Source organism: Euprymna scolopes, chromosome 1, assembly GCF_053919585.1.
Source record: "Euprymna scolopes isolate OS-2025 chromosome 1, ASM5391958v1, whole genome shotgun sequence".
NCBI lineage: Eukaryota > Metazoa > Mollusca > Cephalopoda > Sepiida > Sepiolidae > Euprymna > Euprymna scolopes.
The window spans coordinates 105465570-105479679 of NC_136482.1; the positions used below are offsets into that span (position 1 = coordinate 105465570).

Sequence of the window (14110 nt, forward strand, 5' to 3'; positions counted from 1 at the left end):
AAATAAAAATAAATAATAATAATAATAATAATAATAATAATAATAATAATAATAATAATAATAATAATCATCTTCGCCAACACATTTTCTAAAATCTTAATTAAGTATGAAGCAAATATACTTCGACCGATCGCTTTCTCTATAAAGTCTCGTTTCTCAGTCGGAGTTCCCCGGGACTTTAAAGTTTTCGCAAAGCACTTTAAAGGGTCCATAAGTAAAAGTAAGATAAGCTAGTTCAATTTTCTAATTTTTTTTATTAAATTATATATACTTAATTGTACTAAATACACAGAATATATATTATAGTTATTACAATATAGATATCATATCTTAACTGTATTGTTAATAAATATAACAGGCAATAGAAATATATCTATTAATGTCTGTACACAAGTGGTATGCAACGACCATTACGCAGAAGATGAGACGTGACTAATAAGTGACTTAAATCAATTCTTAAAAAAACATAAAAATAAACAAACTTCTGGTGCACACCCTTCGTCAACCAATGGCGGGATATATACTTTGTCAGTGTTCTCATTAATTTTTACATACAATAATAGAATTACGTACTTTATTTTTTATATATAAGTAATTAGCATTTCAGATAACTTTAAAAAAATCAAACAAACCTACCATTGACTTTTTATGTAGAGTGGGAGATTTCTAATTAATTCCAGGCAGTGCAGATCGTTTGATTTGATATTTACTTTCTTGTTTTCCTTCAGCACTTGAAACGTTATCATCCAGCACGTGTTGTACTTGCTGACTTGTTTTCAGGATAAGATGGAAATACATTTTCTCTGTCTGTTTGTCTCTCTTTCTCTCTCTCATAATATATACATATATATGATTTCATGTATCAACATAAAACGTTACAGGGAGGTATATTTCATGTGTAGATTTACAGCATTTACTTCGATAGTGCTTAATACGTGAGTAAAGCTTGCAAGTTATGAATATATATTTATGACAATTAAGAAACACAGAGGTTCCGCGTAGGAAATCGTCAGGCTAAAATGTTAGCATGATGATTCCCTACGGGGATAAAGCACGAAGCCTCTGTCTAGCTTATCTATCATACATAGATTTTCATAACTTACTAAAATTATATATATATCTCTGAACCATGATGAAAATAACATTATATGTAATTTTTTTGGGGGAACAAGGGTTCCATGATGCGTGTAATGTTTTATGAGACTTGCGTAAAGGAAAAAGCGTTAGAAAAGTTGATATAAAGGGACCATGGTTATATGCAAATATACCTTCTGATAGTAAAGCAATCTACAAGGTAACTTCTCCGGGGATTACTTAAATCCAGTTTAAAATTAATAATCGAAACGAGACAACATGAAAAAATGCTGGTCTAAGAAAGACTTATGCTAATTCGGATATTAGCTTCTCCGAGACCAGTTGCACAATCAAGGCTTAAAAACCAACCGCAGTCCATACCATGGGTCAATATTAGTACTCCCACAGGGATGATTGTCAACGAAAAAATGACGAATACAACATAAAGGTATATGATAAGTACTAGCGACATAACATTAAATGGAAACTCATTTAAGAAATTAGGAGAAAGTACATAATTTAACTAATTGTTTGTGACATATTTGCGTTAAAACAAGCTTAATATTTATTAGCAGTTATAAGCATTTTAGGCACAGTTTTCGGACCGTGTTAATATAATAGTGCTATTATTTAGAAAGCCAATTTTATATGAGAGGGGCTTTGTTAACCAATCTGTACTATCACCTAAAAATTAAATGCACTAAAAATAACTGAAGAATTGATTGAACTTGAAACTCCTATCTTAAAAAAAATAGGAGTATTCGAAAATGTACAAGTACCGCATTTTGATTTCTGTAATTTTTAATTGTGATTCAATATTACTTTACTCACTGCCGTTAATTACGTAACTTTAAAATGCATATAACTTCTAGTTAATAGTTACCCAAATAAAGCATAAATGTGTAGTTAAACTAATATAGTTTTTTTGTCGAATTTCCCAGGTGTGTTTCATGTAAAATAATAGTCACGTTTACCCTCAGATAGTATTCTTTGTTATTTGGCTCACAACTACAAAGTCTCATTCATCACACCATCGAGCTATTATTGGCCTTCATAATTGGTGAATAAACAGTAAAGCGAATACAAATTTACCAAGCATTTTCCTTTATATAAATTCATATTATAACTTGCATTATTCGGACTACTATTCTGAACTTTGTTCCTACAGTAAACACCGTTTCAGCCGATATAGCCTCAGAGCGCGACGAGAATATAACCATCCGAATAGAAAAGTAAAAGTAACGTGATCGACTATAGTTGAGGGCGACCCGAATGCTCCATTTTCATTACTTACTACTCTGGGATGTAGGGGGATGTATCTTATTGGGCTTATAATTCTAAATGTTTCGCAAGTGTTTATCAAGTACTATTTTCTCGAGTCTTAGTTATGGTTCGATTGGGAATTGAACTCCGGTCTTCCGGCCCATTATCGAACATTATGCTGGTTTATATTAACAGAAAAATATTTATAAAATGAGAACAAGTGCATTGAAATAGTCATCTCAAATAATTTTTCATAAAACTTTCGCGTTTACAATTATCCAGAGAACATTTTTATTTTAAAGAGAAATACACCTTGAACGACTAATTTGTTTCATAACAACAAAATGTTATGAAACTCGTCAGCATATTGCAATTCTTATTTATCATTAAAAATCCGAATTCGTAGCGGTTGCTATGGTTTTCTTCTTGGACAATTCCATCGACAAAGACCGGTTAAGAGATAATTAAAATTGAATGTCAATACCACAACACTTTCACCGTTTATTTCCACTTAATTTCTTGGTACTTATGCAAAGAAAGTACCCTGATGGAATAACGTTATTATTTAGAAAGCCATTTATACATGTGGAGTGGAGGTGTTTTGTAACTAATCTGTACTTTCACCTAACAATTTAATAAAAGAAAGAAAGATGCCATAAAACTTGAATTTAACTTGAAAATCTTATCTTAAAAAAATAACATGGTACCTTCTCTACATAGGTACAAATCAATTTCAAATTAATATTTGTTAGTGGAACCCCTTGTAAATTCAACGTTGATTTCTACATCAATCTGATAATGGTAACATTACTTATGAAGTTATCAGGGTCATTACTATTAAAAAAAAAACACTCTTCTTTCATAGAATTAATCATTGGTGCTAAATATTCTTGAAATATATATACAACTAATATATCTCTCCATAGAATAATAATTGTTGGTTGTATATTCTTAAAATTAATAAAATAGCTGTCGCTTTTTGAAATCAATTTCATTGAAATTTTACTGGGACAAGATAATTTGCTTTTTGAAAAACGATTACAGACTGTTTCCTTACTTTAGAAAAGGGAAGTGACCGTGATCTAGTGGTTAACGACACGAACTGACGACCTATGTGCTCCAAGTTCGACCTCAGTTCTTTCAACAACAAAAATCACTTTCACTTTGTATGTTGGGAACCTTTTCGTACTCCCTGCCTTAACTACACGATGGATTTCTAGAAAGAATTCCAACTAGAAAAATATCATGGAAACCAATGATATAATCTTTGGATTCATATGGTATGATAACCTTGGATAAACAGACTTTTTCTCATTTGCCATTGTGCGTGAAAAGAGTACAACGTACGTACGAAGATCAAGTTAGTGTATTATTATATACCTAATCACCACAAGACAATGTTAACCATCGCTTAATGGAAATGACGAATATTAAGGAATTTATTTATATGTTAAGAAAAATACACATTTTAAAATGTAATTTGCACTTTTCTTTTATAAATAACGGTTAATCTATATACAAATACAGTGGAACCCCGGGATGCGACATTAAAAATTAGTAACAAAATACAGTATAGTATATAATACAAAAGTATATAATCAAATAACATTATAAATAACACAATGGTAGGACAAATACCGTAACCAGGGTCCGGAAAACACAATAACCTGAAAAAACCGTATCCCAGGCCCTGCGTATCTCGAGGTTCTACTGTAATTTATTATTCAACAATTCCTATCAAATAAACTTCATAAATGTTGTAAATGACATCTGAAATCGATGTCATATCTAAGTGTAGAACTGTTCGTTGGTTTTATACATCAGTAACAGATCATTTGCTTGCAAGACTATTAGGACGTGCTTTTATCTATAACTTGTATTTCACAATAGTCACAGATCTTAGAACTGACCAGATGTTCTTTTTATGTTTAAAACTGATGGACATTGTAAACTACTTTGCGGCCCAATCCCTTGATAACTTTTGCATTTTACATTGAAGGCGACGTTAAGGTACATTTGTTTTCCGACATGCAGCACGACCTATGTTCAAAGGTCACCCATTTAGCACTGGACTAAACATCACTTAGCTCCAGATATCTTACGAAGAACGTGCCTGTTAACGTGACTACAGGCATAAATGCCATGCACATTGCTTTTTTCATTTTTGTTCTCCGATTAAAAAAAAAAAGCAAAAGCAAAAAAAAAAAAAAAAATAATTTTAATACCAAAACAACAAATAAAATGCAAAATCATTATGAAATATCCTCCCCACAAGGAAAGAGGTGATAAATTACCAACAATCAACAGAAATAGCGAATGAATGTCAATCGTGCGAAAATATGTTTAACCGGACTATATTTTTATTACAAACAATTTTGTTTAATTTTCGACTTTTGAGCGATTATCATGCCACCTAGTAGCAACAATTACTTTATTTTTGATCTAACTTAAGGCTGTAACATATATTTGCATCGCTTTAAAATAAGTTAACATACAACAAAACAAAGGAGGAGTAACTTATCTTGCTTTTGGTAACATTTATTTGTTGTCTATGTGTTTTTGTCGTTGAGTTTACTCTACTTTGTTCTATTGTATATTGTATGTATTTATTTGGATTACTGTATAGAAAATCCAATCCTTGAAATAAATAAATAAAAAGGAGCACTCTGAATTAGGACAAAAAATGCAACAATATAAAATGATTTATTCTTCACTGATTGAAAGAGAAAATATGAAGTGTGGTGGCAGAACAGGTGCTACACTTTCCGCCTAGCTAAAAGTCGTCAGTAAAGTTATTTGTTTTATAAGCAAAGTAGATCGCACGCATCTAATCGTATGACCGGAGTGCTATGATTTGCATCGGATTTTAGATCCTGAATATTGATAATGCCGCTGCATACGTGTGAGATTATCATCTTAGAGCTAAATACAGATCCATAAGAGCTGAGAAATATTTAAGGCAAACTATTTAAATTATTGTAATTGTTTCAGAAATAATAAATAAAATTGGTTACATTTTATTTCATTCACCTAAATTATTTAGAGTGAAATACGTTTCAACATTTTTCCAAGCAACTTTACTTGAACTTAGCACCTGTTTTAATATGCAAAAAAATAAAATACTTGTACAGATGGTGGGCCATGTTGAAATAGTAACGTTATTATTTAGAAAAAATATTCTTAACATGAGAAGGAGGACGCTTTGTTAGTTATTTTGTACTTTCACCTAACAGTTTAATTAACAAAAGATACCTTAAGTATTTAATTTATTTTGAAATCAAATAGCAAGTTCCGTAAACTGCACAGGTATCCAAAATAAAAATTGCATAAAAAAGTCGGTTATACCAAGTTTATCGTACATGTGACACGTTGCAATGGAAACTTGCTCGGAAAAAAGTATACAGAATCCTTGCTCAACAAGTCATTGGCCTTCGGGCCAAGATCAAAGTGTAGTATCTGTTCCGGCAGATACTGCAAGCTATGACTAGCTGTGACTAGCAAAGACCAGATGTGGGGGCAACCCCACATGCCTGACCTTTAACCAGCTCCCATTTCCCACCTCTCGGGAGCTGGTCCCCTTTTCCCTTCCCCCTCCCTTCACTCCTCACATTAAAAATTGGCCTTGTGCCTAATTTGCTCGGTGGGGGAGCAAATAAATACCATCTGTTCCGGCAGATACTGCAAGCTATGACTAGCTATGACTAGCAAGGACTAGATGTGGGGGCAACCCCACATGCCTGACCTTTAACCAGCTCCCATTTCCCACCTCTCGGGAGCTGGTCCCCTTTTTCCCTTCCCCCTCTCTTCACTCCTCACATTAAAAATCGGCCTTGTGCCTAATTTGCTCGGTGGGGGAGCAAATAAATACCATCTGTTCCGGCAGATACTGCAAGCAAAGACCATATGTGGGGGCGACCCCACATATAAGACCTTGGTCAATGTAGGGGCAACCCTTCATACCAATTGTCACTATCCAGCTCCCCTACTCCCCGGGGAGCTGGTCCCCATTTCCCCTTCACTCCTCACATTAAAAATCGGCCTTGTGCCTAATTTGCTCGGTGGGGGAGCAAATAAATACCATCTGTTCTTCAGATGTTGCACTTCAATTTCTTGTTCTGTCAGTAGAGGAGAAATCCTTCACAATTGAGACAATTTTTATTTTTGTTCCTTTTCTCTACATTAAAAAACGACCCTGGTGTCTAACTCTGTCCCGTGGGGAGGCATTGTAAATAGGAACAAGTCAGGAACAAAAATGGTGACCATGTTTTATTTGCCTGTATTAACTTTTTCATTTTATTTATTTTACGTTCACCTCTAGAACGCATATCGCCACTTGAATACAAGGGAATACTTTTTCATTTTATTTATTTTACGTTCACCTCTAGAACGCATATCGCCACTTGAATATAAGGGAATACTTTTTCATTTTATTTATTTTACGTTCACCTCTAGAACGCATATCGCCACTTGAATATAAGGGAATACTATCTGGGACCATGCCTATGAAAGATTAACAAGATATTTGTTTACGTTACGTTTAAACTTCTGCATATCAGTACAGTTAAGGAAGGAGGTAGCAGGTAGAGAATTTCAAAGTCTAGGGAAGAAATCTCAAGAGTGAAGGGTTGTGATCCAATAGATAAACGGGTTTGTCGGGAATATGTTTGTCGAAGGGGCACAAGTGCAACGAGTTCATCAGAACACATTCCTTTAAAATATTGGTAAAACAGACACAGGGATGCAACATTGCGGCGATGGGACAAAATGGGATCTATTAGATTTGAAACTTTTTTGGGACCCTAGCCAAGAGGGAGAGACTAGTGGTAGATGTACCAATACTCCATGCGTGGGAAAATGATAGCTTTTATGTGAAATGATCATCCCCTTTAACTAAAAAAAAAAATGATAAACTTAAATTATATTTTGTAGCCATGTTTACGACTTGGTTAAAAAGATGATTACTTTTTTCCAGTTTACTTTCATTTTAGCGTTTCACGTGTACGATAAGCCTTGCTATATCTTTACGTTTTCAATGGTATTTCAATTAAGAAAACCACTTCTTATTAAAACATGGTTTAATTAGTGTTTTGGAAATAGTGCAAAAAAAAAAAAACAAAAACAAAAAAAAAACAAAAAAAAAACAAAAACAAAAAAAAACTTGCCGAAACACGTTCGCTTATTAAATAAATTAGGTGACTAAAATATGATTACACAAATGAGCCAAAATATAGCTATGCTAATTATGAACATATATGGATAATATTTTTTTTATTTTATTTATTTTTTTGAAATTATATATAAATGTATTGATCGCAGAAAATACATAAATAAAACGAAACTATAATGCCTAAAACGGTCGAACGCAATGTTAATAAAACAAGGACACTTTTAATGAATAGACACCGAAAGAATTTCAATACTTATATGGTTAGTTTTTTCAAAGAAAAGTCAATCACGGAAATGACCGAAACAGTTTACAATTTCATGGCCTTTTCTTTAGTGTTTTTAAATTTATATTTTGGAGGTCTGAAATCATTACCAACATTTTTTTTTTTACATATTTTTGTGACTTTTAAGTGGTAGAAATCTTCAGTTATTTCTGGAACGGGCTCGGACATTTTCTTCGTTATTCGAGACTGATTCCGCAAGTACTGAAATATTTTGAGTCTTTATTCATTAAAAGTGCCACTTTAAATATTAATGATCGCAATGCTTATCGGGGAATCCGTTTTCATTTGTCGTTAAGTGCGAACATCGGACTCTGAACTGTTGTCGTTAAGGTTACGTTTCATAGACGGCCAAAATATTATTCCAGCCTTCGTAAGTTGGAGACATTGGTCATGGGAAAACCAATACAATGTTCAAACATTTTATATGAAAATTATTTTCTGAAACACGCGCACATGTGAGTGCTTATTTCCTGAGCTTGATTATAATATTTGAAACTGTTTTGAAATTTTAAAATCATATATATATATATATATATATATATATATATATATATATATATATATATATATATATTGCCAATTTGTCTTTACATCAGCAGTAATTTGTTGCTACACAGCCATGGGCATGTTTCGGTCTTCTAATATTTAGTAACTAGATATATCTTCTTTTGGAAATAAGCTTTGTCGCCTGAAGAGGTCTCTAGTTACTAAACACTAGAAGACCGAAACATGCTCATGGCTGTGTAGCAACAAATTACTGTTTATTTAAAGACAAATTGAAAATGTAACTTGCTCTACTTCCTTATTGAGCACTCTTGTAATAACATCGTTATATTTCACTGGTTACCCTACATTTGAAAAATAGCCACTTCAAATTATATATATATATATATATATATATATATATATATGCATGTGTGTATAATACATTATATTAGGCATTTTATACATGAGATTTCGCGGAAGCATTAAACAATCCGGACATTAGCTAAAGAACAGGTTTGTTTAGCAATACACATTGGCACGAAAATGGTATAAAACAAATATATAACAAATAAATGCCATCAAAGGAAAGATAAGTTACTCTTCTATCTACTGGGAAAATGTTTTAGAGGTTTTACTCCTTTAAAAACGATTATTCGTTTTGAAAAAAAAAGACATAATGTCTAGCATCTAGTGAGAACAAGAAAAATGGCTACGAATTTACACCTAAATATTTGAAGTTTCGATAATGACTTAAAAATAAAACAAAATCCTGTTAGAAACTTACCCAATAAATTTTACCGTAATTGAACACCCTAATATTATTTCTTTACAAGCAATAGTGTATATATATATATATATATATATATTATATATGTATTATATATATATATATTATATATATATATTATATATATATATATATTATATATATATATTATATATGTATTATATATATATATTATATATATTATATATATATATATTATATATATATTATATATGTATTATATATATATATTATATATATATTATATATGTATTATATATATATATTATATATATATTATATATATATATTATATATATATTATATATATATATGTGTGTGTGTGTGTGTGTGTGTGTGTGTGTGTGTGTATGAAACAAGGAAGGATAGAAGTATACAGATAAATTACTTAAAACAAAAAAGACTTAATATAGACATGCTTAAATCCCCCAAAAGTGGAACTTTCACAAAATAGCAGCAAAAGCAAGTTTTAAATCGTAGTTTCCTTAGTTAATTTTAAAGAGAAAAAACACGTCATGTTTTTCTAAGTTCGGATAAACCAGTTTCGAAATGATTTAGAAGATTCAGCCGACGTGTACAACATACCTTTTTCACAAACATCTATTATGAAAAATCGCATTTTTTTTTTTATAGAATCACTCGTCTCCAAACAGTTTTTTTTTTCCTACGTATTTTAGGCCGTTAGAAACAAATGTTATTTACATTCATCGCAAATTATTAGGGTTAAGTTTGAAGACATGAGCGAGTCTATAAAATGAAGTAATTATCCGTAAGCTTCACATGGACCTGATTATTTTAGCGGAGGATGTGGGTTATTTTGCAGTGTAAGTTACTGACTCCCTTCCCGTCAGGAGTTGAAATTTATGGATCAGTTCTTTCATTCAAACATTTCTGTTATTTCCATTATCGGCGAAAGATGTTAACATTAGTAAATCGATTGAACACGAAAGCGTCAGATTGTTTTCATCCCTTCTATTATATAAAAACAACTTTGTCAGTTTGTGTGAGTTCGTTCTCTATGGACTCGAAAACGACTGGGCAGATTTTTATGAAAATTCACACGAAGGAATTTTATGGGCTTAGCAGTGTTTAGATCGGTTTTGTATCGGAATGTTTTCAATAAGTATCGATAACCAATAATCGAAATAAATCCGATGAAAGAAGGAACAGGCGATTTTGACCAAAGTTAAAACCTTACACAGCCAAACATAACAAGTGCATTCCAGAAGTTTTATTACAAAACAAGCCGAAAGGCTCGACATATAAAAATCAACAGGACGTTCTTGGATTTGGGTCGTGTTCGAAATAAATGTTGCTGTTTAAAGCACAATTGAACCATATGACACTTAACTTTTTCAGTTTACTTAAATCAAGCCATTATCACCGCACACGCAGTAATGCCAGGTCTATAAAATCAACAGTAGGATCTTTGATATGAAATACGAAATGAATGTTTCTGTTTAGAGCAAAAGTGAAGTATGGTATGACTTTTTCATTCAAGCCATTATATATAAAAATAATTTCATAAAATAAACAGTAGGTTCTCTACAGTGCAATGTAGACTAAAATGTATTGTGAACTAAGTCACTGCGAAAGGCATGTGTCCCCCCCCCAACTAAAACAGGCAATTAATCTAGTTGATTGAAAAATGGGGGATTTTACCGATTTCGATGACAATAAAAAAATATGGGAGTGTGAGACATTCGTTCATCATTCAATCCCGGGCAACGTCAGATGACCCTGCTAATTTATTTCGAATTCAAATTTTTTTTGTTCATTTTGTTACGTAATTTTAACGGAAGATCTAAATTCTGATAAAACAAGATTTATTTTTTGGGGGGAATGGAGGCTAAGAACCGATCAAAAATTCAGGTCACCATTTTACATTAATTTTGAATTAGATGACTGCACTGCACTCCATGCTAAATTATTGGAGCTTAATCAATAGAATTGCAAAAACTTTCGGAATTTTTTTAGATAAGAATTAGAAAACAAAAAAACAAAAACAAAAACAACACACATCCTAAACTTTTTGTTTTTCTGAAACAGGTTTTCGTTTTTATAATATTTCGGATACTATTCGCACTTTCGGTATCCCTTAACTTTTTGGTTAGACGTAAAATGTAGTATCTGTTTTGATACAGCACTTCAGCGTTTCTGTCCTCGACCAGTCAATAGGAACTCCTTCTAGACCGAGACAATTATAAATTTTGGTCCAACTTTGGTCCTTTGAATCTTTTTTCACATCAAAACTGACCGTTTATCTAACTTTGCCTTCGTGGGGATATAGCAGTACTTATGCAGCTTACAAATCGAGCTGAAATAACGTTATTATTTAAAACTTGATTTTAATATGGGGAAGGGGAACCCTTTCTTTATTATTCTGTACTTTTTACCTAGAAATTTAAAAGATATCGTAAAAATTGAATTTAACTTGAAAATCATATTAAAAAAATATACATATTCCGTAAAGAGCACACAAACAGATCAAATAGAGATGTAAACTCCGATTTTTATTCAAGTCTATTTTTTTCAGGCATTTTCTAGGGGAATTTAGGAAACTTCATGTCCAACTCGGAAACCTGAATGACATTTCGAACGCGTATTATATAAAGGGTTCTGTTTGAAATTCACCCAGGTTCCAAAGTTCGAATATTAGTTTCCCCAAGTTCTAAAAGCAGACTTGACAAATGTAGGTTTCATCGTCCGAAGGTTTGGGAGTATAAAACCAACAGTAATTCAAATAATCATAATGATACAATATAATCAAATGTTCTATCATATATATATATATATATATATATATATATATATATATATATATTTAAAGAAATGAGAAAAAAAGCGCTGTGCTGTGTGGCGCTGTGCACATCCGCCGAAAATGTAAGGACGATTTAACAAATTCAATAAATAATTCAATAAGTAAGTCACCCATTGATCGTGCTTAGATTTCTATGTTACGAGTAAAATATCTGGTCTGATATGCCACTTTTCTTTCTTCCATCACTAATGAGGAAATCTATCTAGACCGAGAATATTTTAATTTTTATACCAATTAAGAATATTGCTTTTTGGAGGTTTAGATCTTCCCTACATCATGACCTTGTGTCTACCTGCTACTGCGTGATGAGGTAAGTAAATAAATAAATAAATAACTATTCAAATACATTAAATAATATTAAGGTTGGTTTTAGTTACGATGCGATGTTTTGGTTTGACAATTAAGGTAAGCTTGTCAGTTTTTAGTGTTGGGGGGGTTGAGTAGTTCGTATCGGATAAGAATAAAAGATCAAGAAAACAAAGCAAAACAGAAAACAACGCGAGACCATACTATTAAAAATGTGCTTCTTCAGCATCTGAACCGAACTAAACACACTTTTAGTCTTTTACTAATCTAAGCCAAAATTTATGTTAGGGTAGGTTTAGGTAAAGTCATAAAGAAATAATAAAAAAGAATTTAGTTCAAATTCTCTTAAAGAATCCCTCCACACACACACAAAAAAACTGCTTGGGCAGTTTACGGACCGCGCTAGTTTTGCGATAGAACTTTCGCGTTAAATTCAATATTTACGGTTTAAAAAAATGTAATTATTATGCGAAAGCACACCAAATTTAACCTCTACCCATGTTAAAAAATTGATTTGTAAATAATAACATGATACTTTCTGCACGGTCCATAAACTGCACAAGTAAAAAAAAATGGACTTTATATGAAAAATTCCTTTTCCACAATTGTAGAGATAATCTATCGATTTCGGTTCAATCGATTTACTCGTGCAAACATCTTTCACCGATAATGGAAATAACAATACTGTTTGAGTAAAGAATTGATTCATAAATTTTAACCTAACTCTCCATTCACTAAAATCTGCCAGCGAAGTTAGACACAAGGCGAGTTTACAGAGCTATTTTGCAACATTTGATCGTACCTGTCGAGATGACCCGCATTGAGCGCCGCAGGTGATCGATCGGCTATAACCAAAACAAAACACTGCTTTCGAAGGAGGAGGAAATACAGACAGTACAGAATTATACCCCACTTTGTTAAAGAGCGAAACTTCTTAAAAAAAAAAAAATAATAAAAAATGAATGAATGAATGAATGCATTTACTTACCAACATGAATGAAATATAAATCGCTTATTTATGAAGTGTATCCGTCGATGCGATAGTTGGTAATGTTTCTCTCTATAGTAAGTGTTTTTTCTTTTTTTTTCTTTTCTTTTTCTTTCGTCAACTTGTGTTGAAAAGTAGTGTAAGAAAATAAGGGACTTTTTATTGAAAAATCAATTTGTTTTTAAGTTAGAAAGATTGATTGTGATTTTTCTTTAATTCGATTGGTTTGAACTTTTATTTTTTCCTTTTTTAAAACCAGTTGAAAGGAAATGCCAATCAGTCGAAATATATATTTTAAAACACACACACACACGCACTGTTGTTTGTTGTGTTTATGTGACTAAAAAAAAAGAGAAAGAAAAAGTTCGATTATACTTTTATATAAAATATAAAACCATTTCTAAGCTGAGAGACGTATAGGTACGTAGCAAGCATACAGGTCCCTTCGTCCGCTCTCTCTCTCGCACACATCAATCCACTCTGCGTTTCTTCTTGTTAGATTATAGAATCGAGTCGGTGCGTGGATGATTGAAGGGTAGAGGAAGTGATTTTTCTCCTTTTCTTATTCTTCGGCTTTCTTTCTTCCTTTTCGCACGTGTTCCAAAAGACTAGTGCTACTCCTCCTACGACAACTACCACGACAATAACGAGGCAAGCCGCGTCTATTGGTTTGGTGAAAACGGCAACAGTCGTTTGGAGCGGGAGAGTAGAGATGATACGCTACGTCCCCCGAGAGGATGCCGCCTCACTAACGATCAACATGTTCCTCTATTTATTTATTTATTTATTTATTTATTGTTACCATACGGTAACGCTGGGCACAAGCGACACTGAAGGCATTCTGTTAAACGTTTGAAAAAGGCAGGAAATTTCTCGGACTTATTCCCGATTTGTAGCCTCGTCCGACTGCTTAGAGCGGAAAACACGCAGCGTAG

General features: G+C 32.4%; 1 protein-coding gene across 3 annotated transcripts in view; it reads right to left on the minus strand.

The window, feature by feature from the left end:
- LOC145263121 (protocadherin-7-like) overlaps positions 1-13313 on the minus strand; it is a 391269-nt gene extending 377956 nt beyond the window's left edge. For all 3 annotated transcript variants that reach the window (XM_080120396.1, XM_080120104.1, XM_080120197.1), the window contains exon 1: positions 13176-13313. The gene's annotated coding sequence lies outside the window, so the exon portion shown is untranslated. The remainder of the gene's footprint in view (positions 1-13175) is intronic.
- Positions 13314-14110: the final 797 nt, after the last annotated feature.